This window comes from Pleurodeles waltl, chromosome 8 (assembly GCF_031143425.1).
Source record: "Pleurodeles waltl isolate 20211129_DDA chromosome 8, aPleWal1.hap1.20221129, whole genome shotgun sequence".
In the NCBI taxonomy this organism is placed as follows: Eukaryota; Metazoa; Chordata; class Amphibia; order Caudata; family Salamandridae; genus Pleurodeles; species Pleurodeles waltl.
The window spans coordinates 719539431-719565894 of NC_090447.1; the positions used below are offsets into that span (position 1 = coordinate 719539431).

At 41.5% G+C, this 26464-nt stretch overlaps 1 protein-coding gene across 5 annotated transcripts in view; it reads left to right on the top strand.

The window, feature by feature from the left end:
- COL8A1 (collagen type VIII alpha 1 chain) overlaps positions 1-26464 on the top strand; it is a 193869-nt gene that overhangs the window by 32475 nt on the left and 134930 nt on the right. For 2 of the 5 annotated variants that reach the window (XM_069204892.1, XM_069204893.1), the window contains exon 3: positions 4662-4753. The exons of the other annotated variants lie outside the window; for them this stretch is intronic. The gene's annotated coding sequence lies outside the window, so the exon portion shown is untranslated. The remainder of the gene's footprint in view (positions 1-4661; positions 4754-26464) is intronic. 5 annotated transcript variants of the gene reach the window in all.

The window sequence follows — 26464 nt, forward strand, 5'->3', positions numbered from 1 at the left end:
CTTAATGTAAACCTAAATCTATTCAACTAAATGTTGGTAAAAAATGTGGATGGTGTTTATTGTTCGTGAAATTGGCATCAACAGCATTTTAGCACCATAAGGCTATACTGTGTGCTCTGTTAGTCAGTGATGCTGTGTGTTAACACAATCAATGTTCCTATTATGTGGGTAACTGGTAAAACACAAACATTGATTAAAAAACTACAATGAGAATACAATAAAAAGCGCAGCAAAATAAAACCTATCAACAAATGTTTAAAGTACTTCTTAAAAAAAGCACCTGGTCATAAATTAGCACCGACCAAAAAATATGCCACCATTCGGGCTGTTTATGTATTTCTGACCCCTAGGGGCATTGAGGTTGTACAATATGGCAGTAGAAGGCAGATTACATAATTATTGTATTCAATAAACTGTAAAGCAAACACTTTTTTGAACTTTGTTGATGCTTGTGTAATAGAGAATGAAACAGAAGGGGTTTCTTCACTACTTATTACACAAAATAATTTAGCCAGAGCAAGCATTGTGAAATCAGATTGGCAAATAATTTCAAATTATATAAAATGCGTCTATTGCTTACCATCCATTGTAAACATGTAATGCATTTTTTTTTACCAAAGAAAGCTCCTTAACCACCAATAATGTTTGTTAAAGAAATAAGCAAAATGATTTTGCACCTTTTATGCACCATAATAACAAACATAGCAAATGATATTGTCTCCGACATAGCTGCAATTTTGATCTTCTAGAAGCCGAAGAAACTTCAATTTGCTGTTTTTTTGCCCTGGTGAAAATAACATTATGTAACCTTGCCCGCAAAAACGCTGCTTGTTCGATTGCCTACTCTCTTTGCAACAACGTGATGCAAAAGTCAATTTTCTCTATTTTGGGAATGATGCCCCATTGTGGAATTAAATTCCCATTACCTATATGAAATTTTGAATATTCCACACAGCACAGCAGAATCTTCATCACATGCCTTTTCCTCCACTCTGACAGATCCTGTGGTGGAGACAGTCACTTTGAAGAGCGTTAAACCTGGCCCTTTTTACAGAAACAATTCCAACTTTTCGCCTTCTGTTCCTAAACCATGTATTTGTTGGTCTTAGATCTCTGTGCACTTTACCACTACTAGCCAGTGCTAAAGTGCTTGTGATCGCACCTTAAAACATGATAAAATTGGCTTACACCCAATTGGCGCATTTAGTTTACTTTTAAGTCCCTAGTAAATGGAACTACATGTACTTCAGGCCTGTAAATTAAATACTACTAGTGGGCCTGAAGCACTCATTGTGCCACCCACTATAGTAGCCCTTTAAAAACATTTCTGAAGCCAGCCACGGTAGCTCGTAGCGCAGTTTTACACTGCCATTTTGGCATGGCAAAATAAACTTTTTGTCAGACCTAAACCTTTCTTTTTAATACTTATAAGTCATCTGTAAGGTAGGTCCTCAGGGCTCATGGGGCTGGGTGAATTGTATTTAAAAAGTAGGACATGCGTACTTACGTTTTATATGTCCAGGTAGAAAAAAACTCCATAATTCGTTTTTTGCTGTTGTAAGGCCTGTCTCTCCCATTGAATAACACTGAGTTACCTTATTACATTTAAGGAGCAGCTAGAGATATGCTGTTTATACTCAAATGAATTTTAATGTACTGGTAAAGTTGGATTTCAAGTTACAATTGTGAAAATGCCACTTTTAGGAATTTGTCATTTTCTGGTCCCAACCATTCGTGCCATCTGCCAGTGTCCTGACTCAAATAACTGTGAATGGCCCTGCTGTTGGGGTTTGTGTATTACTTCCAGATAATAACACAAAAGGGGCTTAGGTGCGGACTTGATGGGACATCCTGACAGAATTACTGGGGAGTGGCTGTACCCAGCCCCACTTACACCTAAAAGAGCTTTGCCTCCTGCGCACCCAAAGGAGCCTAACACCAGGCCTGCTCTGCCTTTTTTCACCCCCATACAGTTTAGAGACTTGGCACCAGAAGGGGAAGAACTTTCCAGACCCAGATGTGAGGGTAGGGCAGGGTGTGCCCCACACAAAGGCAAGCACCATAAATAATTATTGGACCTCCAGAGCCTCTTATCAGAACAGTCCTGGACCCATTGAAGCTACAGAAGAAGGACTTCCTCGCTGCTAGAGGACCGCCCTGCTGCTTTAAGGACTGCTTTGCTGTCCGAGAAGGAAGATTGGACCTGCTTTCCTTTATTCCAGGCTAACCAGAGTGACTCCACGGGTCAATGGGCTGATCTCCTGTCTGAGCTACAGGAACACCACAACTTCAGAGCCCTCCCCACAACTGCCCAGCTGACCTGCTGCACCTGGACTTACAACTGCACCTTCCAGAGCCCTGCTGGCCTCTTGCTGGAGTGAGTCCTGATCCATAAGAAATATTTCCCTTGGCTGGAATTGTTGTGTACTCCTCCTAAAAAAAAAAGATGAAAATCCAGTAGTTTGGTCTCCACACAACTGCAAACTGACCAGTTCTGCCAGGTCTCTGCTGCCTGCAACTACCAAAAGTGAATCTCTGGGAAACCTGCTCTCTGCACCGGCAACAACTGTCCACTGTAACCAAAACGCAATACCTACACTGCCTGTTACAGCCATAACAGCCAGTGACAACCACCAAAGATTAGCTACAGCAGTGACCGCTCAAGATGCTCAACCAGCTCTTTGCTCTTTAATACCGACTGCCTCCATCTCCTGGCCTGCTCTTTAATGTACAGTGATGACTGTCCGCGACGCTCAGCGAACAGAATTCTTCACAGTAGAATGAGAAGGTAACATTTCAGCAAGACTAACCTGATCCCTATATTCGATTTGTACTCTATTGTGGTAAGGCTGAACTTTTGGCTGTACCCCAGTTCAGCGTGACCAGATGAGGGGCACTTTCTGCTTTTAGTGCTATTTTCACTCAATACTTTAAAATGAAACATCTTCAGTTCTGCTGTTTTGATTTTTGTTGTTCTGCTATCATTTCATTTATTAAAATTTACTTTATTCTAAATTTGTTTAAGATTTTCTTGTGTTATGATTTCACTTTATTACTGTTTGTGTGCTGTATAAATACTTTGCAAATTGCCTCAAAGTTAAGTCTAACTGCTTTGGTGCAAAGCTACCAAATGGTTAAACACACGTTAATTTAGTGACTTTTTGTAGTTCACCCTGAGAAGGATTGTGGTTTTTGCCTTAGTGGGGCTTCCACCCCCTCTACCAATAACCCAATCTCCTACAGAGAGAAAAGTACAATTTCAAAGGAGTTTTCCTCTTAATAGGGTTGGTTCTTCCACCCCACTTAGATGCAGTTGGTATCTTTATGACAGGAGTATATGGAACACTCCAGATTGGCCCAATATGTTCCATCTTGTGTACAGAACAAAACAGTTTTTCTCGTCTGCACCATGCGCAGGTATAAATCTAAACTTCTGCGTCGTTTCTGCTTGAGACAAGATTCTTTCTCTCGGCCTGCCTTGACTAGTAAGGTTGTGTATGAAACCAGTGTCTGCCCGCTCCGGTGACCCGTTCACTGCCTCCCGCTGTTCAGCCGTCAGCTGTGCAAACCAGGACAGACGCTCCCCCGCTGCTTCATGTTATTTTATTGTGTAAATAACTGCCGGTAACGAGCTTTACGACATATGGTCCCCATCAGTTCAACACATACATCTATCTTTTGGAGTCAACAAGCCCTGTGAACACGGCTAAACGCATTTCAAGCTGACATTTGGCATTTTTTTCCTGAAAATAGAAGGATTTTAAAATGCCACTCCTCAGCACTAACTTCATGTTACAAAGTTATAAGGAAGGATGAAGATTCTTTATTTTTGAAAACATTTTGATCAAACTTTCAAAATCGGGTTTTATCACTTAAATCTAAAATTTGAGTCACGTGAAACAGCTGTCATTAGCACTCCTGTAACTAACGATAGCCCTTTTCAAGAAACCGATATTTCTGTTCTTAAATCTGTTTATATTTGGTTCTTCTTTACACCTGGTGCCCATATTTGAGACTTTCTGCTTTTATTTGTTTTTCAATATGTGGTCTTTCCTTTCGTCATCAATCGAGTTGCAATAGCCTAACACCACATCATGGAATTTACAAAATTATGAATGATGAGCACCATAGATGCAGTAAGTTTATAACAACCTTTGTGTCTCGGTTCATAGTGAGCGCTGTTTTATACCTGATGTTGTGTAGCAGTGTCTCCATCTTCATGCCATGTAGTAATGGCCCTATTACTTGCCAATCCTTCTTATCACAGTCCTCAAGATGGGGCCAGGCAACTTCCTTGAACCATAAACCAAAAGGTGGTTAATTCCCTTAGGAACTAAAGACAATGGTTTATTTTGCTTCTTTGTTTTTTTCTTTCTGGCTGTGCCATTTGGCTATAAGTAAACAAGTGCAAAGGAAAAGCTGAACCAATGACTAATGTAATCCAGTGGTCTCATAGATGCCTTAAAGAATTTCAGAAAGTACTGAACCCTGAGGAGCCACACATAGAAGTTGCCATGGTACAAAGCAGAAAGAGGTGATGGACACTTATTTAGTCCATTCATGCATAAAGTCATGGAGGCCTTTGTGGGTGTAGTCTTGAATGCCTATTTTAAAGAGCAATGCTAGAAGTAGCTCCTAAACAACGGTGTCAATCACTGCAGAGAGTTCGAGTGAAATAACAGCGATGGCATCCTCTGTCTACGCCTCCTTCACCTCCAGCACGTAAAGAGAGAGACCTGTGACAGGACCATGGGTAAGTGTGAAGAGATTTCTTTTCTAATAATAGTCTACTCAGATGTTGAACTGATGGAAATACTGCTCCCAGATAAATGTGTGGATTCTAAACCTACCTTGGATCACCCCCATATAGCTAGCTCTATATGCAATCATAAAGTAACAGCTACTTGCAAATTGATTTCATACTGAGGGGCCATATTATCAAAACTACCCTGGGGACACCAGAGGTATGTGCACACCTTTTTGCATGCCTCGAGCACTTTCGTACTGAGGGGCCATATTATCAAAACTGCCCTGTGGACACCACAGGTATGTGCACAACTTTTTGCACGCCTCGAGCACTTTGGTAGTACAGAAGGGGCTGCTGACACTTGTGAAGCCCCTTCTGAACCTCAGATCGCGCTGGCGCATCTCTAACACTGTCTTTATCTCAAGGGGGCATTTTCTTATTTTCATGAGGGTGCTGCCCAATGCAAATGAGGAAACACTTTGCCTCTGCTCCCGTGCTGTATTATAGACCTGGGTGCAGAGGTAAGTAGCTGACAAAAGTGGTAGGTGCCTCCTGGAAATGGGGAACTGGGTTTGGTGAACCACGCAGACATCCCCCTGCAGGCAGATGCACTCACTCATCGCACCCGTTTGCAGTCGGATAATTGCCCCTTTTTCAAGTGAGGCTGGGTTGCTGCCTGCATCGTGAGAGGTGGATGTGGTGCTTCAAACAGCTGATCCACCTTTCACTAATGCTCTGCCTTTAGGGCTTGTGTGAATTCTCATCTGCGCTGGGGCAGCACATTCAGTGTGCTAGGGCACAGTGACCCAGACTGTGGCCAGTCCACCCAATTAAAGGTTCACTGCAGCGCAGACCATAAAAGTGTGCAGCGTCTGTAATATTAGCCTTGGTGTGAAAGCATGAACTAGTATGGTCAGTCTCACAGCTATTTCAGCTCTACTCCCCAAATACAAGGCCACTTTGAATCTCAATTAAATTAAATTTGAACTGAAATGCTCTTAGTGAAACCAGATCTTAGATTGTAGTGGCTAATGGAGAGGTCTATTGTTAATTGATCCGTCAATGAGAAGTCACGTAACAAAAGTTGAAAGTAAGAATAGCAAAGCAGTCCACCAACTTTGGTGCAAATGGTTTTGACATTCGCAAAGCCACTAATAGAGAGATAAGTTTGACTTAGATGGGAAAATTGCTTGCTTTACCTGGGTAAATATGTGATTCGTTTTTAACAAAACATAAATTTACACTTCCAAAACGGTTTGTTCCTACTCAATATTACATCAGAGTGGTGTAATACCATATGTCATCAAATCTGTTATAGCGGCATTGAGTCTTCATCCCAGCAAGGAATGCCTTTCAACGCAGGTGAAGAACCCCATACTTGCAAGCTTGTGGTTATTGAGAACTTCTGCGCGGTACATTCCTATGTTGGCTATAGTCGGAAAGGTACTGTTATGCAGGGTAAGAGTAAACTCTCCATCAAGGCTGACGTGAAATAACTCCTACCAAAATCGTGGTCATGTGGGTGGAAGGGATTTCTTCTGAGTAAATTAGATTTCTTACAGTTTTTAAAGTTCAACTGCAGAATTATGCTGCCATTAATGTTCACTTCTAACTTCATCGGTACGAAACTGTGACGGTTGCATCTTCTCAGGAGTACACCAGAAATGCTGAGTGAATAGCAAAGAAGGGAAAATACGATTCGAGTATGTGGTGAAATTGGTGGGAGTTATTGTCTTGACTCTATTTGAAAATGTGGTCATTAGCCAGTAATGCGTGAGTGCATACTCCAATATGTGCTCTTGGAAATGTGAAAAAGGAAACTGCATAACACGAGCAAATTTAAAACAGACTTTGTTGTTCCTGTGTCATGAAGACGATGTCAAATCTTTGATAGGCAAAGAGAAAGAGTTGATCCAATCCAAGCAAGGCTAGAGTTAAGTGATTTTTTAATTTGAGCTATAAACAAAGCCACTGTATTCGACTGAAAGGATGAAGACTGCATCACTGCGATTACTCCTCCGAGTCCATTAGAGGTTATGCCAGCTTAAATGTCCAGTGTACAGTAGACATGCATACCTTTTCGCAAACTTAGATCTAATGCCCTTGATGGTTCCAGTGAGAAATAGTCCCTCACATTTCCACAGGGAAACCTCTCATATGAAATAGGCTTTATTGCTAGCGTAAAATATTGTTCTTAAAATGTTAAGACAAGATTCTTGCCATGATGCATAACATATAGCCCTAAACATTGTCATAGCTTAATTGTGACTCGAAACTGCTCGGTTTCTTTTCTTATATTCTAAGGTGTAAAGATCAAGAAATGAACTATAACATTTGTGATTTTATTGCTAAAGCAATGCAGAAAGGAAAAGGGTCTCATTCATGTTAAGATTGAACTTGTCAATAAGTTCTATGCATCCATTTTCTTAACTTTATAACAAAAGAGTATGCTGATTGGAGTTAATAGTTATTTATTAAAGTGTTGTGGTAAGCATGAACTTGCATAATGGAGACATCTGAAGAAAACTATTTGAACAGAAAATTGCTGTTCCTGATGACTTGAAGGTCAACAAATGTGGCTCTCCAAGAAGAATGAGCTCATGTTTATGTGCACGTGTGTCTCGCCGGTTGTCCCATCTGTGTTGGAACTGACCAAGCATTGCTGCTTGTTGTATGCGGTCATCCTCGGAAAGGTTGATTCACCACAGTGGGACTAGCCAGACTTCACAGAGAGCAGAGAAATATGTTTGCGCTGTTGGTGATAGTTCAGACTAAGAATGGACGTCTATTCACCAGCATATCAGCGGAAGTCGAAGTTCCATCATGTCCTCTTTGAAACGGAAGAATTCACACACAGGCTCGCAATCACATCTGACCCATAATCTTTCAACAGTCCCTTACGTGCCGCTGGGAGGCTGTGGGAAGAGCAGGGAGTGCACAGTACAGAAACCAAACTTTTCTTTTGTGGACCTGTTTACTTGCTGTTCTTATAGTTGCCTTCATGACTCTTGACAGGAGTAAGGAGTGATAAAGGACAGACCTTCATTGCAAATGCTACCACTGGCTACCCCAAACTGACATGAGAATATCCTTAAATGCTCCCAACCTACTTAGAGCAGATTGAAAGCAATGCTCTTGCTCTCTGTGATCACAGAAATGTTCATTTTTGTAACTTGGGAACTAATTCTTATTTAAATGCAATTGTTTGCTTTTTAATTTACACAGCAGTGTAAGTGTGCCTGAAAAAGATGGTGGAAGCTGCTCGTCTATCTAGATCTCCCCCTCTTATTAAAAAAGAAACAGTAATCAACGATTTTTTTTCTTCAAATATCAGAGTGACCTATGTCTGAAGACAGTAAAGAAGTCCAGGGCTGTCACTAGGGTTTTGGAGTACGACTGTGGTATTATGGGTGATATGCACCAGATCCTATGCTTTTCAACGACCTGCTCTCCTATTGCAATTACAACTAGTTTTCCTAATGAGAAGGCAGCAAAGACAGCTCAATAAAAGATGTTGCCACTTACTGGAAGGACCACGTTTCCATCGTTCTCTATAGCAGTTTATTTTTTATACTTTGAAGCAGCCCTCACCTGAACATTTTGATCCACGCCCTGCAAAAACCTTCCGCATGCATAGTGAAGTCTGCATACAACATATTTATTTGTTTATAGAAACGTGTAAGTGACAAGTGTGGACATCACGAAAATCATGTTGATGTTTTTAGCATACCTAAGTCACATCATGAGAAGTGGTTGTGAGCGTAAATAATTCACACTACAATGACAGTGTTAGTTGAATGTGTAAGGGGTAGGGGAGTAGGCCTGGGTGGAGTTCCCAGAGTTCTGCGATGCAGAACTCCTCGAAGTGCCGAAAAAACTCCACCACGCTACGCAGAGTTCCATGAGCAGTGGAGTGTGGGTAAGTTGCGGTGTTCACACTGATTTTCAGTGCCAGAAGTTTATCCTGTGCTCTTAAATCAGTACAAACGGCATCACATGGAGCATCAGAGGGTGCTAACTTCTTTCTACTGCTCACGTAGATTTTCAACTTGAGCGTCAATTTCCTCAGTACGAGCAGCAGCTATCTCAACACAGGCGGTTGCGACCTGCTGTGACGACCTGCGTTCAGAAATTGCGCTCACGTTCACCAACATAACAATTTCTCTCGCTTGGCTACTTAACTCTGGTGAGCCTCATTAGAGAAAAAACTCCATTCCACTTCACTTCACAGAGGTTTTTGGAACTCCATGCAGAGTGCGAAGTGGGCAAAACTCTGTGAACTACACCGGCAGAGCTCCTAGAGGGGAGTACTTCCTAAACCTAGGTTCTGAATCATATGGCTACCTAGACTCTATCAAACGTTTGCAATGATGGGACCTAGTATCTTGAAAACCTTGGCTAAAAACACCCTTTGGCTACCTGTAAACCCACCATTACCATTGCATGTCTGCAGTCTGTGCTTGTGTGTGTATATTTGTATGTGAGTGTTGTTGCTTTAGCAACTATTATGCATTGCAAAATCATAAGATGTACAAAATGTGAGGACAGTGGTGTATTATATGGTGAGATTGTGCAACCTCACAGTGTCATAGACTCATGATACTGACTTGGGTCCAGCCAGGCTCATTTGTTAAACCTTAGCTCAACCCTGGGTAGCTGTGGCTTTGGGCACTCAAAAGAAACAAAGAAACAAGTGTAAAGCATCTAGAATCACCAAACAAAACAAAATAAGAAAGTCACACAACACAAAAGAAATCTGATACTAATTTATAAAAAACTGTTTTTTATTTCTATGAATTTTTAGACAGCAAAATTAATAAAATTTACCCCAGGGTTCCGGAGATATAGGTTTTTATGTAAATAGAAAAAAAGCATTGGTAACCGCAAAGTTTGGAAACTTTGATTTGTGTTCTGCTATGCTGGCCCACTTCTTGAGACCAACTCTGGCAGAGGTGAGGTTAAGAGGCCCATAAGGACTTGTTGGACAGTTACCTTGCCAAAACAAGCAGTCTCAAATCTATGCACAAATCGCCATAGACTTTAACAGAGTGGTCCTCATGAAAAGTTACAGAATGCTGAAGAAGCTATAAGGTGCTGAGGATTCTGTGTGGTCAACAGGGATTTTCCTGGGGCTACTTCACGATCCATGGTCTAGTTGGGGTGACTTTGGCTGCAAGGGTTGATGTCCCTTGAACCCCTCTTTGGACTAGCAAACATCCGTTCGTCACTGGACTACTGCTCTCTAGTCACAGTGAAACCAGTGATTCCCTTTGGTAAAGGTAGTGTCCATCCTGGATGATCAAACTGCACTCCAATGACTCTCCAAATGAACTTGATTGCAACCTTTGAGTGTGACGATTTGGTCACCCAGGTTGCACGTCAGCAGTCAGAGGCCATCAAGTGATTGTGGCTACTAACTGGGCAGAACTAGCTTGTTCAGCTTTTGTGGCCCTGTTGTTGTAACAGGAAGTCAGGAAGTCATCCAACTGTCTCTTGGAGTTCAGCCCTTCTGTCTGGGGCTCAGGAGTGACTCTTCTATGAGCCAGGCACCACCTGAATAGTTCTCTGTTTGCCAGCGCAAGCATCAGCCGGTGCAGTCCAGTGGTTGGTGCATCCTCTCTTGCCAGGTCCAGGGTACATCAGGACAGTCCTTCTGTCATCTCTCCAGTCTAGATGTCATCTGAGGTCTAGATGCCAGGGGTGCTATATTTACAACCAGAAAGTGCCCTTGGAGGATGCAGCAGTTACTAGCTAATGGCCTATTAGGATCCTCCTCACACGATGACAACTTCCTGCAATGTGTTGTATTTAGCTATCCTACAGTGCACTATTATGCCCACTCCCAAAATAGCAGAACTACTCTCTTGGTGTGTGGAGCATGGTAGCTTACTCTCCAGGTCTGGCTACCTTGAGGGTTAGACGCCCATGGAAAAATTGGTTTGGCAACCAGCGTCCCTTTTCTGTCCCTGATGGTAACACGGCTACCTAAAAAATAGAGCAGCCCCTCTCATATGTTCCCACCATTTGCCCTTCAAAGGTGACTTCCCCTTTGAAACTCCCCATTTGAACTTACACCAAGTGTGGCTTCCTGCCAGGGAGTGGTAAGCCCTCTTTCAACAGCAGACTTCTATTGCTCCTTCTCCTGGGAACCATTCACAACACTGCTCAGGAAGGCATAAGGCCATCTTGAGGTCAACATCTGTGAATGGTCTCTGGAAAACTTACTTGGGCAACAGAGTGGCAACTTTCTAAAATTTGTATTTACCCAAAAGTTGCATTATATTCACTTTGGTATCAAGTTGGTTTTAATGTGATGATTATTTTTATATTGTGAAGTACCAACTTTAGTAGTCCCATTCAGAAGTTACCACAGCTGAGATATCAGTGGGTAACCCAGTACTCACCAATGGGGCTATTAGCTTTTCTACAGTAAAAACATCAGTTTGGTGTTTTTACCATTAGGACATATAAAAAACATGTCCTACTTTTTAAAATACAGCACCTTGCCTTATGTCTCAAAAGCCCTGCTGTATATATACATTAGCTTGTGACGATGCAGTCTCCATTAGGTAGTTATACTTAGGACTTATATAGAAAAATATTTTTTTTCTGCTAATAACTTTAGTGCCGTTTGATGAATCTTCACAAAATTTATCAAGAAAATACAGTGCTCTCTACATTGTCTGTCTGGTAAGTTGTGGGATGATTGTCAAGCAGGGGGTGAGAAAAAGGGAAGGTCCCAAAACGCTTTTGCCCCATTCATTTTTCCATAGGGATTTTGAACAGCAATAACACCCGAACCACTGGACGGAATTACACCAAATTTGGCAGAAAGGTAGCGCTTGGTCCAGAAAGAGCTCTTTTTGTTATTTGGTGTAAATCCATTGAGTAGTTTTAGAGAAATTTAAGAAAATCCAAATGTGTATATATAGGGACATGAAGGCTCTGCAAACCCTCCTGATCTTGTGCTGAGATCTACAACTCTTCAACAAAGAAGTGTTGGCGGCCATCTTGGGACTCAGCTGAGTTAAAACACCCCAAAAGGGCCAGGTTAGGGACAGCTTGACCCTTTAGCTATGGTGCTGGGGTCCCAGAGGTACCCACCCCCAGAGCTAAAAAGCATATTATTTTATTCTGCCATGAGTCTGGAGGATCTGGTGAAAACAAAACCCACAAGAGCAGGCTCTTGCCCTTGATAATGCTGTAGCCCCCAGGTGGGCCAAGTCCTGGGGGCATTGCCATTTTAATGCACAGGGCTGCTCAGCCCCCAGCAACCCCAGGGACCACCAACTCCCCAAGGCTTTTATGAGAATGGATGCGGAGGTCGCCTGGCCCCCCCACAGCTCCCCAGAATGCCACTTCCCTGGGGCTATTCAAAATTTAATGTGGGGGGCATCCAGCCTCCCCACAGCCCTAGGGACCACCATCTCCCTGGGGCACTAACAAAATGAATTCCAGGGCCACCCGTCCTAACCAGCTCTGGGAACCATCACCTCCCCATGACTTTTACCAAATATATCGGGGGCCACCTGCCCCCGCCCGCAGCCCCGGGGACTGTCACCTCCCCGGGGCTTTAAATAAATTAAATGCAGGGGGGTGCCCAGCCCCACTGCAGCCCAAGGGACCGCCACCCCCTGGGGCTTCAATAAAACAAGGTAGGGGGTCTATTTTGGACCCTAGGTACCAACACTTCCCTGGGGCTATTTGCATGTTGGAGGGAGGCCACACGACCTGCCTTGAGGAGCCAATATTGGCCCTGGGGACTGCCACACACCAGGGCCAGCTGCTGCTATGTCCAGGGGTGCCCACGCCCAGGACATAGCTGTTTGCTATGACTTGGCGGCAACTTTAACAGCCCCCAAAAAATATTTAGGCCGGCCCTCGGGCATGGGGTCCCCGGGGTCCCCGGGGCCAAGATTGTCCTGGGGAGGGGGGCATGTAGTGCTTAGTTTGCTCCAGTGGCTAAAGTGGTGGCTGCTCTTCCACCTGATTGTGGGGATCAGGATTTATATTTCATCATCAGAATTTGGCTCAGAGGAAGAGAAAGTAATGGCATAAAATGGAGACAGAAGGCAGAGAAGAACAAAAAGAAAACAGTGAAAAAGGAAGAAAGTAGAGATGAAAAAGAACCTGCAACATAGAGATGAGGAGACAGAGAGTAATGGGTGGTGGAAGAAAGACACTAGTTCAAATCAAAACTATATGGCCTTAATATTAGGCAACCCCTTCATACATCGGGCACTTAAGAAAAAGCTTGCAGCAGGCACTTAAGAAAAATTTTGAAACCATAAACTGAGAACATCTGCTCCTCCGCTGTCTTCAACCTCATACCTTCTTTCTGGAAAACACTTTCTCCAAATGACTGATGGTACCATTTGTCTTTTGTACTATGGGGGAAGTGGGAGTTGGCAGATGCATTACAGATGATTCTTTTGCAAGTGTGTTAGACTCCGCAATTGGCCAGAATGAGTGTTACTATAACCTCTTCAACTCACTGTAAAGTTCATCTGGTAATGTAACTTCATTAGCTGTCAACTTTCGAGGCTAAGAGAGTATTCTGAAAAAATAAACAGGAAACCTCTGGGTACTTTCTACAGCTCAATTGAAGAGGCCTGCATATTTAAGGTGTGGAACCTTGCTTAATTTATAAGGTCGAAGCCTACCACACCTTGGAGCTGTCTGGTTGCACAGACATGTTGAGTACATGTTGAAAGCTTGTGCAGAAAGGCCTGCTCCCCATGGCTTACCATTGGCTTTGTGTTTTGTAATTCACATTTATTTGCTTTCTATTTGCTGGCTTTATGACTTTATATGATTTAGGTCATCCAGAATGTCTCTGTGCCTCCCATGAAGCATAGTCTGTTTACTGCCTCTCTGACTGGGTCCCTGCCTTTTTCCAAAAGTGCTCTTTCCTGCAACTCTTTCTATTTTTGTGAGGCAAACAATGAAAGTGCATGTGTTTTCAGCTGACTCCTGTGTATGCTAGTTCAGGAAGCAGTAAACATGCTGTATTTCCTAGAAAATGTTTCCTGACTCCTATCTTTCTGCGTGACTAATTCTACTCATCTCTGGCACTATCAATAAATCAAGTATGCATGCCTGTAAGGAACAACGTTCTGTCTACTAGCTTCTTTATTCTGGTCAGTGTTCTTTACCAATAGCATAACTTAAACAATCCTCTCCCTCAATTTCAAGCACATGCCATATGTGAGGATGTGCTGAAGTTAAGAAGTTGAATGAGCAATAAAGAGACCTTTATTTTTTTTTCTTCTTTAACATTTGCTGTGCGTTCAAAGACAGAGTATTTCATTTTTTTCTAGAACACAACAAAATTTGAAGGCCTGTAAATGAACTGTACAAATATTTTAGAATACATCAGCAGTTTGGAAAACACAAATAAAGCACATATTTTTGTAATTATGATGTTTGGTATAAACAAGATTTTTATACAATTATAACAAATCAATACACTTGATGATCATAGTTTCCACATTTGATTATTTGTGATCTGTATATTTTTAGCAGTAAAACTGTATGTCTGTGTAAATTTAGTGGCCGTTTCAATAGAAAATGCATTAGCACTGTAAATGGCTGTGTAAGACCACACCATGCTTTATAAAGATAGTTGTGACAGGGTGTTGAAAATGTACCACCAGCTACATACTACATACTACATCCTTACATTCTCTTGCAGAATACATTTGATACACATGTTTTTGCATGACACATGGATTTTTCACAGTTCCTACGACTCCAGAGATGCAGCATTATTGGCAGCACCCCACTCTGTAAATTGTTCCAGAATCACTGGCGCAATCCAATTGTGAAATGTCATTCACACATGAGCCCCTGTTGGTACACTTTTTCCAACTATCATGTTTCCATGCAGTTCTTGAAGCAGGCATCGTAATGCAAGTTAAAATGTATTTGCTCAAATATCTGGTGCACACTTTCCAGCTTTTGGTTCAGTATTGAGTGTTAATACACAAATGCTGAAAAGCCTAATCTTCATCAATGAAGCATACATACACATTACTATGTTATTTGTAATTCACATCTCAACAAAACACTGTAACAGATTTTAATAGGATCAGCTGAAAACAGAACAGAGACACGTTCAGAGGACTTTTCACAGCAATCTAAAACAACGTACAATAAAAAACAATAAAGTAAGTGTGTGCTAAACAACAATTAGAAAAACCAACCAGTGTGCTAATTTTACCAGCACCACCTATAATGCAAGTCTCAACAAAATAGACGGTTTTTGGAGCGCTTGCTACATTGACTAAGCACGTTTCTAAGAATTTCTTATGATTACAGATACCTGGCTAAAGACAAAATGAGATTGTTGAGACCTAAGATTCTGTTTAATTCCAATTCAATAACAAAGTTACTTCCTTTGAACACTTGACTTGCTAAAGATAGAGCTAGCAAGCAGAGAAGGCTTACCCCCGGTATGGTAGAGAGACATTGAGTCAGATACAGTATATCACAGCATGATCAAATATAGGTCTCTTCTAGAGCATAGAGGCATAGGTTAGAGGGCAGTATGGAATGAAGCCTTCAAAATAACTGTACATCTCACAGTCCATCTACACCCACCTTACATACACCTGTTCCCTGAGCCTACCCTGCTGTCATCAATACTGCCCTCGACTGGAACCACAGACTATAATTTTTGCATCATTAAAACCACAGATAAAGCCAATGAGTCCAATCAGGGACAAAAGATTCATCGGCCTAAAACGAGTCCCAGAGTGAATAAATTATCTAGTAAGGGACGCGTTAGCAAGGCACCACCTATTAGCTTTGCCAGTGCTTGTTTAACTGTGTGCTAGTACCTGATGAGTCCTCGGTGATTAAATGAGAAACTAATTATGCAAGGTTAATTTGAGTTATTGTCTCCTTGCTGGAGACATTTTAGTATATGAGTCATGGCAATTATCTATCTAGTGGCGTTTTCATAGGCAATGTATGCTGTGTTCAGGCTGCTTCAGAGTGCCTGAACAAGTGAACCTCATTCTGACACATGGTTATCGAGTTCGTTTTTCGTGTTACTATACCTGCAAGTGATCCTGGTAATACTAGTGTTTACAAATAAAAGCCTCATTTTGTGGATCCTATTATGCCCTATAGTGTCACAGGCAACATGTATTTTTGTCTCCCCCTAGCTGATTTTGCACCTAATACGACTGGTGCTCTAATTTTTCTCGCCTTGCAAAATTTTGTAGTTTTCAATTTCCAGTTTATTTTTTTAGGATATTCTCTCTTCATGTGAAATATGCTTTAATCATGAAGTAAATAACACCTCAATAATGGCATCCTTATTACTATTGTTTCTTTTGTGAGGGTTAGTTATCGTTTGCTGTTGGGGTTTCCCAGTGATCAGAACGGTATAATTTTCTGTCACATTGTAATGTTGCCAGTGTTTATCTAGTTCTGACCTATTCTACTGTATGCAACACTCCCAATGAATCGCACTACTTCATTATTTCCTGATGGGCAGATTTTCCTTTTTTTCTGAGTCTCAAACCCAGTTATATGATATGAACCTGTTATAAAACTGTGTCTATGGGCTCAGTGATAGACTGCATGGCTGTGATTTTCCTCGATATTGAAAGTATTTTCCTACACAATGTATTGTCACAGTCTGATCTGTGTGTTTGAGTTGGCCTTCTTTGGAACTATGTTTACATGTATTTCCATTAACATGAGGTGCCTGAAGCAACTGCTTATTTTTTCCCTTTGACTATTGCTCCCTCGAGTCCCATTGTAATTTCTGTTGGCCCCGGTTTTAGCTTGTGGCTTTTGTTGGCTTGCTTCTTTAGTTGCTTCTTATTTGGTTGCTTTTTAGGGTGCTTGCCAGTGCTCGCATAGAACATCTCTTACGATGTTTGAATTTTAAAGATGAAAGTGGCGTTTGTGCTTTCTTCCTCACATCAGAACAATCTAGCTTATGTCCACTTTGCCTTTTAATGTAGACCTTCTGTAGTCTTTGTCAGTAAGGCACACTGCTCCTTCTGCACATTGCCTGCACTGGCTAGCTAAATTCTACGTTCTTTTTTAACATGAAGGTGGGCATGGATAATTTTTCATGTTTTGATGGTCAACGTGGTTAAATTTACTTGCAGCTAACCTATAACACTAAAGCTGTGGGGAGCACTAGTATATTTTTGATTTACTCGCAACAAGGTGATATAGCGCAACTGTTAGTTTTTCCTTGTCTTCATACCTATTGTCCCATGGTTTCGGAATTACATGTACTTGATAAACTATTCCAAGGTCTTCACAAACTCTGTTTTGCTCCAAGTGTTTTTCTAGGTGGATGTTTTTTCTCCTGGAAGTAATGTTTCAAGTTAGATGCCTTTTTACCGGCTCATCTGAGTCAGAACATGTTAAGATAATGTTGTATCCTCTGCAAGGAAGAGTATTCCCTTGACTAGTTTGACGGTCGGAGATTATTTAAAGCTCTGCTGGCTGTCTTTATTACATTAGATATGTTGCCCTCACTGATATGGTAACATGGCCAACACTTGACCTATCAGGATATTACAGCAGAGTCGTTATCAATTTATGGGGAGCTGCACTATTGTGACCTTCTCATGCAAACCACGGTGCTATAGTAGGCAGAGATATACTTTTAATAGTGGCTTTGGTCTTCCAGTTATGGCACTGGATTATAAAAATCAGTGCCAGGTGCTAGTCGGCATACTCCCTAAAGTAAACATTAGCACAGTGTGCAAACTCTTACTTTGTGCCACATCACAAAAAGAATGAGATGTTGCTGAGCTGTTAACTGTGGTTGTTAGTGGCTCTAAATAAGAAATACTACAGTGTAAGCAGTGGCACTCCCCGGTTACCTTGTATCTATCTGGTTCATCTAATATGGCTTCCTTTGGGATTCATTACATGGTTGTTCAGACCCAGGTCTGGGTGCAAAAGCATAGTTCAAAATTCATATGTTCAGCTGTGGATATTTAGCCCAGACCCCCTATTGCTCTCACTCATTGTTTGGTACAACTAATTTTAATATGCATTATTTTGTTCCATTCAAAATAAAGTTTATGTGGAGGTTCAATTTCGACTTTGAGACAACGTTGGCTTCAATCATTCGGATGCACTTTATTTAATTTGGCAACTATGCCTCCATTGTATTCACCGTTTTCCATACATTTCGCTAGATATGAAATTTTCCTTTTATTTCACAAATTCATTTATATATGTGCTTCCATGATTCCCAATGCATTCGGCACTAACCAGAACTTCATCACGAGGGTCTTCCTGAGACTCGATATACAGCAGGTTCTACCCGCATGGGGCAAGGAAGCAAGTATATTTTATGCATACTGATTTGTGCCCCTGATAACATTTTTGGGTCGAGGACGGAACATGTGACTATTTCTAGCTAGTGCTGCATGACCCATCAGGTAAATTAAATTACCCTTAACGATGGCATCTTGATTACTTGCCTATTGCAAACTCCCTCTAACTATCTGATGTTTTGAGTCCCTTCTATCTAACTGAGCATCACATTTGTGCAGGTGGCTTTAGCACCACAGTCCCAAAGAGGCCACAGTTTGGTTTGTTCCATACAATGGATACCCTCCAACATCTCAAGAACTCTATTTGTCTTACGAATATTTATTTTGTCCAAGAAAATGTTTTACCATTTGTATTACCTCTGTGAGCTTCTTGCGCCATTTCTGATTCACCAGTGAATTCCCTCACCCTCACACTTGTGGTGGCTCTACCATTCTTGACTTAAGAAGAAATGAACACATCTCACTTGAATAAATATATTGCTCTAATGGCTGCTAGGCAAGCAGACTGTTGAAGTTAAAACCCTTTGTAATACAAAGTAATGGAAGGTGGCTTTGTAGAGTGCTGATTGCCACCCATGAGTGTATCCAGGTTCTTTACCTTGTGTTTGAGGTCCTCCATAGTTGTGCTTGTAAGTACTTGTTCTAACAACCCACTTGAGCATAAGTCCAGTGTCCCCAAACTGATTATTGCTACTCCCAGCCAAATTCAAGTGGTTTAGAGAAAGGTTTCTGCATTGTTATGGCTGTACACTCTGGAACTCTTTACTTTGTTGGCTCAAATCAAACTTTAAGAACCACAAATACTTGTAGACCTACCCTTTCCATCAAGCATGTGGACTGAAATCAGTTTTCATCCTGTGTCCGGGTTGACCTTATCTTTTCCCATCCATTGCTCAGTGAGTAATTCGAAGAAAATGTCTGATTTGGAAAAAGTCAATACAAAAAAAACAGAAGGAAAATAAAAGTAAATGAAATAAAGGGCCTACTGGAGACATGCATACATACTCGGGACACAGATTTATCCATAGAGATTTCTAGTTGGTGGGATCACTCAACATCTAATAAGAATTCCTGGTGAAATCTAATTAGAAAACAATTATTTTAGCACTCTAATATGGATTCTTGAAGTTACAGTTCAGACAGCAGGATTTTCCATTGACTTAGACCAACTGGCCTGTATTGAAACCCTCAATTCCTGGCTAATGTTCCTCTGGGAATGATTAGCCTCCTAGTTGTAATGAATAGGTGCTGGGCATTCAGTAGCCAGGAGCCTGGTCAATAAAGGTGTTGTCTGTAAGGTAAAAGGAGTCAAACCCTGATTGTCTCTATATATTCTGACTAGCATATTCAGCTTTGTTATCACCTGAACTATAAGTCACTACAAACAATTGAACAAAACAATGATCCTAGCACCAGGGAGTGAATTAGTGATGATCCTTGCTTCACTCCCTGCATTGTGGTACAACACCTCCCCATCAGTGCAGGAAGGTGTTCTTTAAAAACATTATTGAAATCCCAGACGCCTTACTGATAAACGTTCTTCTCATATCCTTTGATGACTGAAATCTAAACATGAAAAGCCAGCAACAAAATACATTCTTTACCCACCTTCTGCCCAATATCTCTGTTATAAACCCACAGACACATTTCAGGGTCTCACCTCTCCTACATCAACATATCAATCTCTATTGATACCGTAATCGAAGAGACCATAAATGTACTCCCTCCCAAACCCACCAACTAACGCTCTCTGTTCAAGTGAAAACACCCACTCTTTGATTCCTCCTACTGTTAGCAGTCACTTTTAGTTCCAGTGTCTCTCCTGCCCTGTGCTATTCCAATCCAGCAACACAAATGGTGTCTGCGCTTAGTAGAGGGATACATTTCTGAATCCCAGATCAGCCTCAATACTAATAAATGGCCAGCAGTTGCTTCATATCTACATTTGACACTGCAAAACGTCATTTTTTCATGTTCTCATCATTTCTCTTCAATCTAATCCATTTTATATATTCTACAGTCTCAGTTCTCTACTTTCTTCTCCGACCAATAATAATCCTTCTAGCTATTCTGGTTCTAATTTTGCATCATTAAATGTCTCCTAAATGACACTTAAAAATGCTAAGCAATCTCCATAGCCACTACCCCAACCTTCCCCAGGAGCTTCCTCCACTCACATTTTTCAGTGTGTAGTTTTTGTCACCATTAAATATCATGGAGCAAATCCCTATTCTAATTATAGGCAGCCACTGCAGTGTTCCCTTTGACATGTTAACCTTACATAAAAATACTGTCCTGAATATCATTTAAGAAATATAGCTCTGTTGGAGAAAATATCAAAATGTCCATCCAATGGAACAATATTTATGGAAACAATATTTAGGATACAATATTTATGTCAGACTATAATTCTACATTCTTCTGAAATTCAGCCCTTCTGTCAACATACCCTCCTCCCTCTATAGTCTGTCTCACTAGTCTCTCCACAGTATTCAATACATACATTTTTACACTGACAACACACACCCATAGTCCCTACAGGTACAACAATCTGGTTTTCATCCGATCTTTTTGATCAATTCTTCTCCCTCTTGTGATACTGCGTATTATCATTACTTACACTGCAGTCTATAAAGTATTCAAAGGCTCCTTCCTTGATTTACTCCCTTATACTCTTTACACCGACTCCAGTAGTCTCATCAGCATCAGTATAGAAACAGTCCGCTTAGATGATCTTTTGACATAGGGCGACTGTAATTATGCAGCAGGGGAGGACCAAATTTTGCATCAGGGTTGAGTAAATTATGCAGCAAGAATAGGCAAATTATGCGGCATAATGCAGCACATTTTGTAATAGTATTACTTCACTTTGTGATTTTTACACTTCCTAACACTGTTGGTTGCACCTCATTAATACTAGTTAAACACCCAAATACAGCAATAAGCAAAAGAAAGGTGGCCTATCAAGCCTTGCTAAAGGCCTGTCATTGTCTGGCAACAAGTATTACTGTTTTTAGTAACCTTTGAACTGTTTGAACGCGAAGCAAATTTTTGCTTGTTAACATCTGCAGACTGTTCAGCAGATGATGGATTATGTGGTAAATGTGGCAAACCTATAATTATGCAAAAAACGCTGCAGCTGCACAATGGTATAATTCCAGTGGCCCTAGATATAGTTGATGGAATAGCCAAAGCCTGTGGAATAAAGATGCATTGTAATGTGAAGGTATTGGATTGTGCGTCTAATATTGCAGATGTCTGGACTGAAGTCTTTGTGAAGTTTACATATCGCCAATGTAGGAGATGGCAGATCTCGTGTTGACAAGCTTGACTCAAAGTGCTGGACTACAAATTGGTGGAGATGAGGAGGGTTCTTTGGGAGAAATCAGTATGCAGGGGTGGAGAGCAGACAGTCATTGTCACTCCGTACAAACAGTAAAACATGGAGATTGTTCGTTTCTGGCTAAAGGCAGAATTTTTTCTCAGTTATAAAAGCATATTTGTATTAATACAGCAAATTTATACTTCTAGTGGTTGTCATTAGAGAGGGATGGCTGTGTATTTTAAAGTGAATTCTGGTTGTATTCAAATGAAACAGAAGTTGGATCTCTTTCTTTAGTGGCATTTCTTGGAAAAGTAGTCTCTAGTACCAGCAAAGCCACCTTGAAAAAGTACAAGGACACACCCTGTGGGTCAAAGGTAAGGCTATGACACTTCCTGTGATGTTATCAGGTGCCAAAGGGTGTATCATCTCACTTTGGCTACCTTTATGATTTTTGGATGTTGTTCATCATTTGGATGGGGTGGAGATTTTCTTGCTGTTTTTCTACACAGAATAGGTCTCCTCCATTTTCTGTTCTAGCCTTGAATGTTTCCAGCATTTTAATTCTAGGCAAACAAAGTTTGTTGGGAGAAAGCCCGGCTCTTGGATGATTTTGAAAATCATGGGTGACATTTTGAGTGTGATCCCTGAAGGTTAATTGAAGTGAACCTAATTGTGTCAGGATTCAATATTTATCTCATACGATGAGCCCTACCTAGGACCTCATTAAGAGGGCCCTGCTATTTCTGAAGGAGCCAGTATCGGAGGTACCGATCCCAGTGGAGTTACAAGTGTCCCTGTATCTCCAATGTTGGGAGAGGATGACAGAAACATCTGGGTGAAAAGCAATTGGGTGGAAAATCTTAAGCCACTTACCTTCTGGATCTGCTCGTTCATCATAAATGTTCTATAGAGAAGCTAAAGGGATGTGTGCGGTGCATCTCAATATACACACAAAACATAACTAAATGTTCTGCCTTAAGGACACTGCATGAGATCAAATCAATCTGATCAGCATGTGTTTTGCGGACAGGCCTGTTGTAAAACAGAGGGCTGGCTCGGATACACACGAGTCCCCTCGCTTCATCAGCAGCCAAAAAATCAGCTTTATTATTGGACATGTTTTGGAGAAGCATGTGTCTTTTATTGGCTCACTCAGGAACAGCATGTTCAGCATATGCGATCTAGGAAAACAGTGCGTCCGTTTCCGTTCCTCACCAAGAACAAGCCACACAACAGTTGACCCTGAAAGTCATTTCTTTAACTGTGATTCATCAATCAAACAGTTTGCACGCTGCTTGGTATGATAATTCAACAAGTGAAGGGCTTGCTACCGGCATTTTGTACAAACTGAAGATATCGACTGCAAGTGCAACTCTTTCATTCTTCTGAGGTGGATAATTATGTGCCATAAAAGAGAATAATGAAAACACCAGTGATTTACCACAGAGAGAAAGAACACAAATTAGGGTATTAAAAAGTACATGAAACCCAAGTTTTAGTTACCAGCGCGTTCACTAGAATTCTCTATTTAAAAAGCCATTTTTTACAACAGTAACTATATTAACTCAGGCAAAAATACTTCTCTACCAAAGAAGACGCTAAGGGCCATATTTATACTTTTTGACGCAAAACTGCACTAACGCAGTTTTGCGTCAAAAAAATTAGCGCCGGCTAACGCCATTCTGAAGCGCCATGCGGGCGCCGTATTTATTCAATGATGTTAGCTGGCGTTAGCCGCCGGCGCTGCCTGGTGTGCGTGAAAAAAAATGACGTACACCAGGCAGCGCAGGCGTAGGGGAATATGGAGCTTGGGCGCCAAAAAATGGGGCAAGTCAGGCTGAGGCAAATTTTTCGCCTCAACCCGATTTGCGCCATTTTTTCCGACTCCCAACCCCCATTGAAATGACTCCTGTCTTAGCAAAGACAGGAGTCATGCCTCCTTGCCCAATGGCCATGCCCAGGGGACTTCTGTCCCCTGGGCATGGTCATTGGGCATAGTGGCATGTAGGGGGGCACAAATCAGGCCCCCCTATGCCACAAAAAAAAAAAAAAAAAATACTTACCTGAACTTACCTTAAGTTCCCTGGGATGGGTCCCTCCATCCTTGGGTGTCCTCCTGGGGTGGGCAAGGGTGGCAGGGGGTGTCCCTGGGGGCATGGGAGGGCACCTCTGGGCTCCTTCCGAGCCCACAGGTCCCTTAACGCCTGCCTTGTCCAGGCGCTAAAAAACGGCGCAAAAGCGGCTGGACGTCATTTTTTTTTACCCGCCCACTCCCGGGCGTGAATTTTGCCCGGGAGTGTAAATACGGCGCACATGCCTCGGAGTCACTTTTTTAGACGGGAACGCCTACCTGGCATATCATTAACGCAAAGTAGGTGTCCACGCTAAAAAATGACGCAAACTCCATGGACTTTGGCGCTAGACGCGTCTAACGCCAAAGTATAAATATGGAGTTAGTTTTGCGTCGGAATTGCGTAAAAAAAAACGACGCAATTCCGGCGCAAGCGGAGTATAAATAATCCGCTAAATTTCTATGAAAAATATTACAAAAATGTCCGCAATATCAAAGGTGTGTTGTAAGAATCTGGAGTTGCCTTTTGGCTTTATTCAGGTCAACTGTAGATCTTAAGTAACATAGAATGTCACTCTCAAAGTTTATTCTCATTAGTAAGCATTCCTTACTGTTATGCAGATTTGTCGAGCGCACTATCCCTGGGGAGAGTATCCTGTGAGTCTAGGCACACCTAGGGCCTAGTGGGACTACTCGAAAAGCCAGGTCTTCAGCTTCTTGGGGAATACAAAATGTGAAGAGGAGGCTCTAACTTTCAGAAGCAGATCGTTCTAGACTTTAGGAGAGGTGTCGGAGAAGGGTCAACCTTCGGATTTTGTTTTTTGTGCAAGGAGGAGTCTGGACGAGCAGAGGTGCCTGGATCATTTGTAAAAGCAGATGTGATTGGTGTGATATGCTGTGCCAGTGTTTTGTAGTGCCTTGAAAGTGTGCATGAGGAGTTAGGATTGTACTCATGATTAAGACATATCTAAGCCTGTAATTATACTGCTCACAGAAAACACTGAACACTACTCACTGAAAACACCTCAGGAATCGGCTCTGTATCATTTTGTGAAGCTTTTAAACAAACGTAGGAGTTCGCTAGATACACTTATTCAGTGTGTATGCAGCAGAGTGATCCTCGCATGAGATAAGCAGAGGGGGGAATATATTGCACCAACGAATCCCATTTTAATTTATGAGAGGAGAGGCTGATTGTATGGAAGATAATATAGGAAATGAAATATGTATAAAATGATTCAATATCCATTCGTTTTAACAGTGACCCTATGCAGTTATAATGTATTTAAAAATACACAATCATTTGATGAGATAAAAAGGGCATACCAACCAATGCACATGAATTTCATATTTATTTCTGCATAGATTTACAGAATATCTATATTAAATCACCCCCAGTGCATATGAGCTGGTAAAAAGTTAGGAATAAAAATAAATTTCACTTTATGCAACTTATGCATTTTGCATCAGACCACTCATCATCATCATCCCAACATTTTTTTTTTATAACAAAACAGTCTTGCTTGTAAAACACTTGTTCAATACTGATGGGGCAGCATGGTGCTAGTGATACATATGTTTTACTCAACTCAAAGGTGCTCGTAAAAGGCCAAGTGCGTCAACCAGGATTCAAACGTGTGACCACAAAGTTACAGGCAAAAACTCTTGGATGGATGCATAGGTCCACAGAGTCATCAGACCAGCTCTTTCCCCAGCCATCATTTCTGCTGACAGTGCCTAAATCAGTCTGTTGTTGGTTGAGCTGACATTGAGAGGGTAAGGCACACATGTCCCAGCATTTCGGGCTGACCTGTTTCTTATAGCTCAGAGGCAATATGGATTTCTGTGTGCCTGGTACCAGTCTGTAATGTCACAGGTAAGCTAAATAAAAAAAAGACTTGATTATCAGCTTTTTACAGTGAGTGTTTTGTTTTATCATAGTTTTTGAAAAACCTTATTGTTGATGGAGCAGCCAGGCCCTTGCCAATATATATATATATATATATATATATATATATGTACATATATATATATATATATATATATATATATATATATATATATATATATATAAAGAAACTTTGGCTAAAAGCAAAAATATTTCTTGGTTGCAAAAGCACATATTGCCAATTGCCATAGTAGTCCTTGGTACAGAAGGTTCCAACTTTGCCTGTGGATGCGCTCCTTCTGAAAGAACAGAATGCTGTCGCTCACAGTGACATTAGCCAAAGGCTGAAGTAGGCTAACCACTGACCATTACCCCATGCTGTGCACTGTGGTAGGTAGAGTGAAACTGTGTAGGACATATCAGCGGACCAGTGGGTGAAGAGAGATGGATGAAAGTCCCTATAAGTAAATCATTTTAGTAAAATCAAAAGGTGCTGGATAACTTCAAACCTAGCAATGGAAACTAAAAAGAATAGCGTAGCGGGCAATTAATGTGCACTTTTAAATGTTATCATTAGGAGCAATAAATAAAAGAAACAGAGGCCCATATTTATGAAAAATGGTGCACATCTGCGCTAACACAGTTGTGCGTCATTTTTTTTAATGCCGGCTAATGCCATTCATTAAAGCCATTTGTGCGCCATATTTATGAATTGATGCACAATGGCACTAAGGAATGGCTAGTGTCACAAAAAAAGACACTAGCCGGTGGGGGATGGCGTTAGGGGAAACCGTGCTAGTGGGTCAGAAATGACGTTTGCCTGGTTAGCTGCAAAATGTCTGCCGCTAATCACCCTAGCGTCATTTATTGAGGCACAAGCAGCTAAAAAAATGACTCCTGTCTAAATTTAGACAGGAGTCATTACCACCACCCCAATGCCCACAGCAGGGGACCAGTGCCCCCTGGGCAAGTCCTACATACCCGGTGCCAGGCAGGGGGCCCCATGTAAGTGGCCCTCAAAGGCACACCACACACATAAACAAACACTTACCTGCAACTTACCTGGGATAGGCTCCCTCCTTCTGTAGTGTCCCTGTGGTGTGGGTGGTGG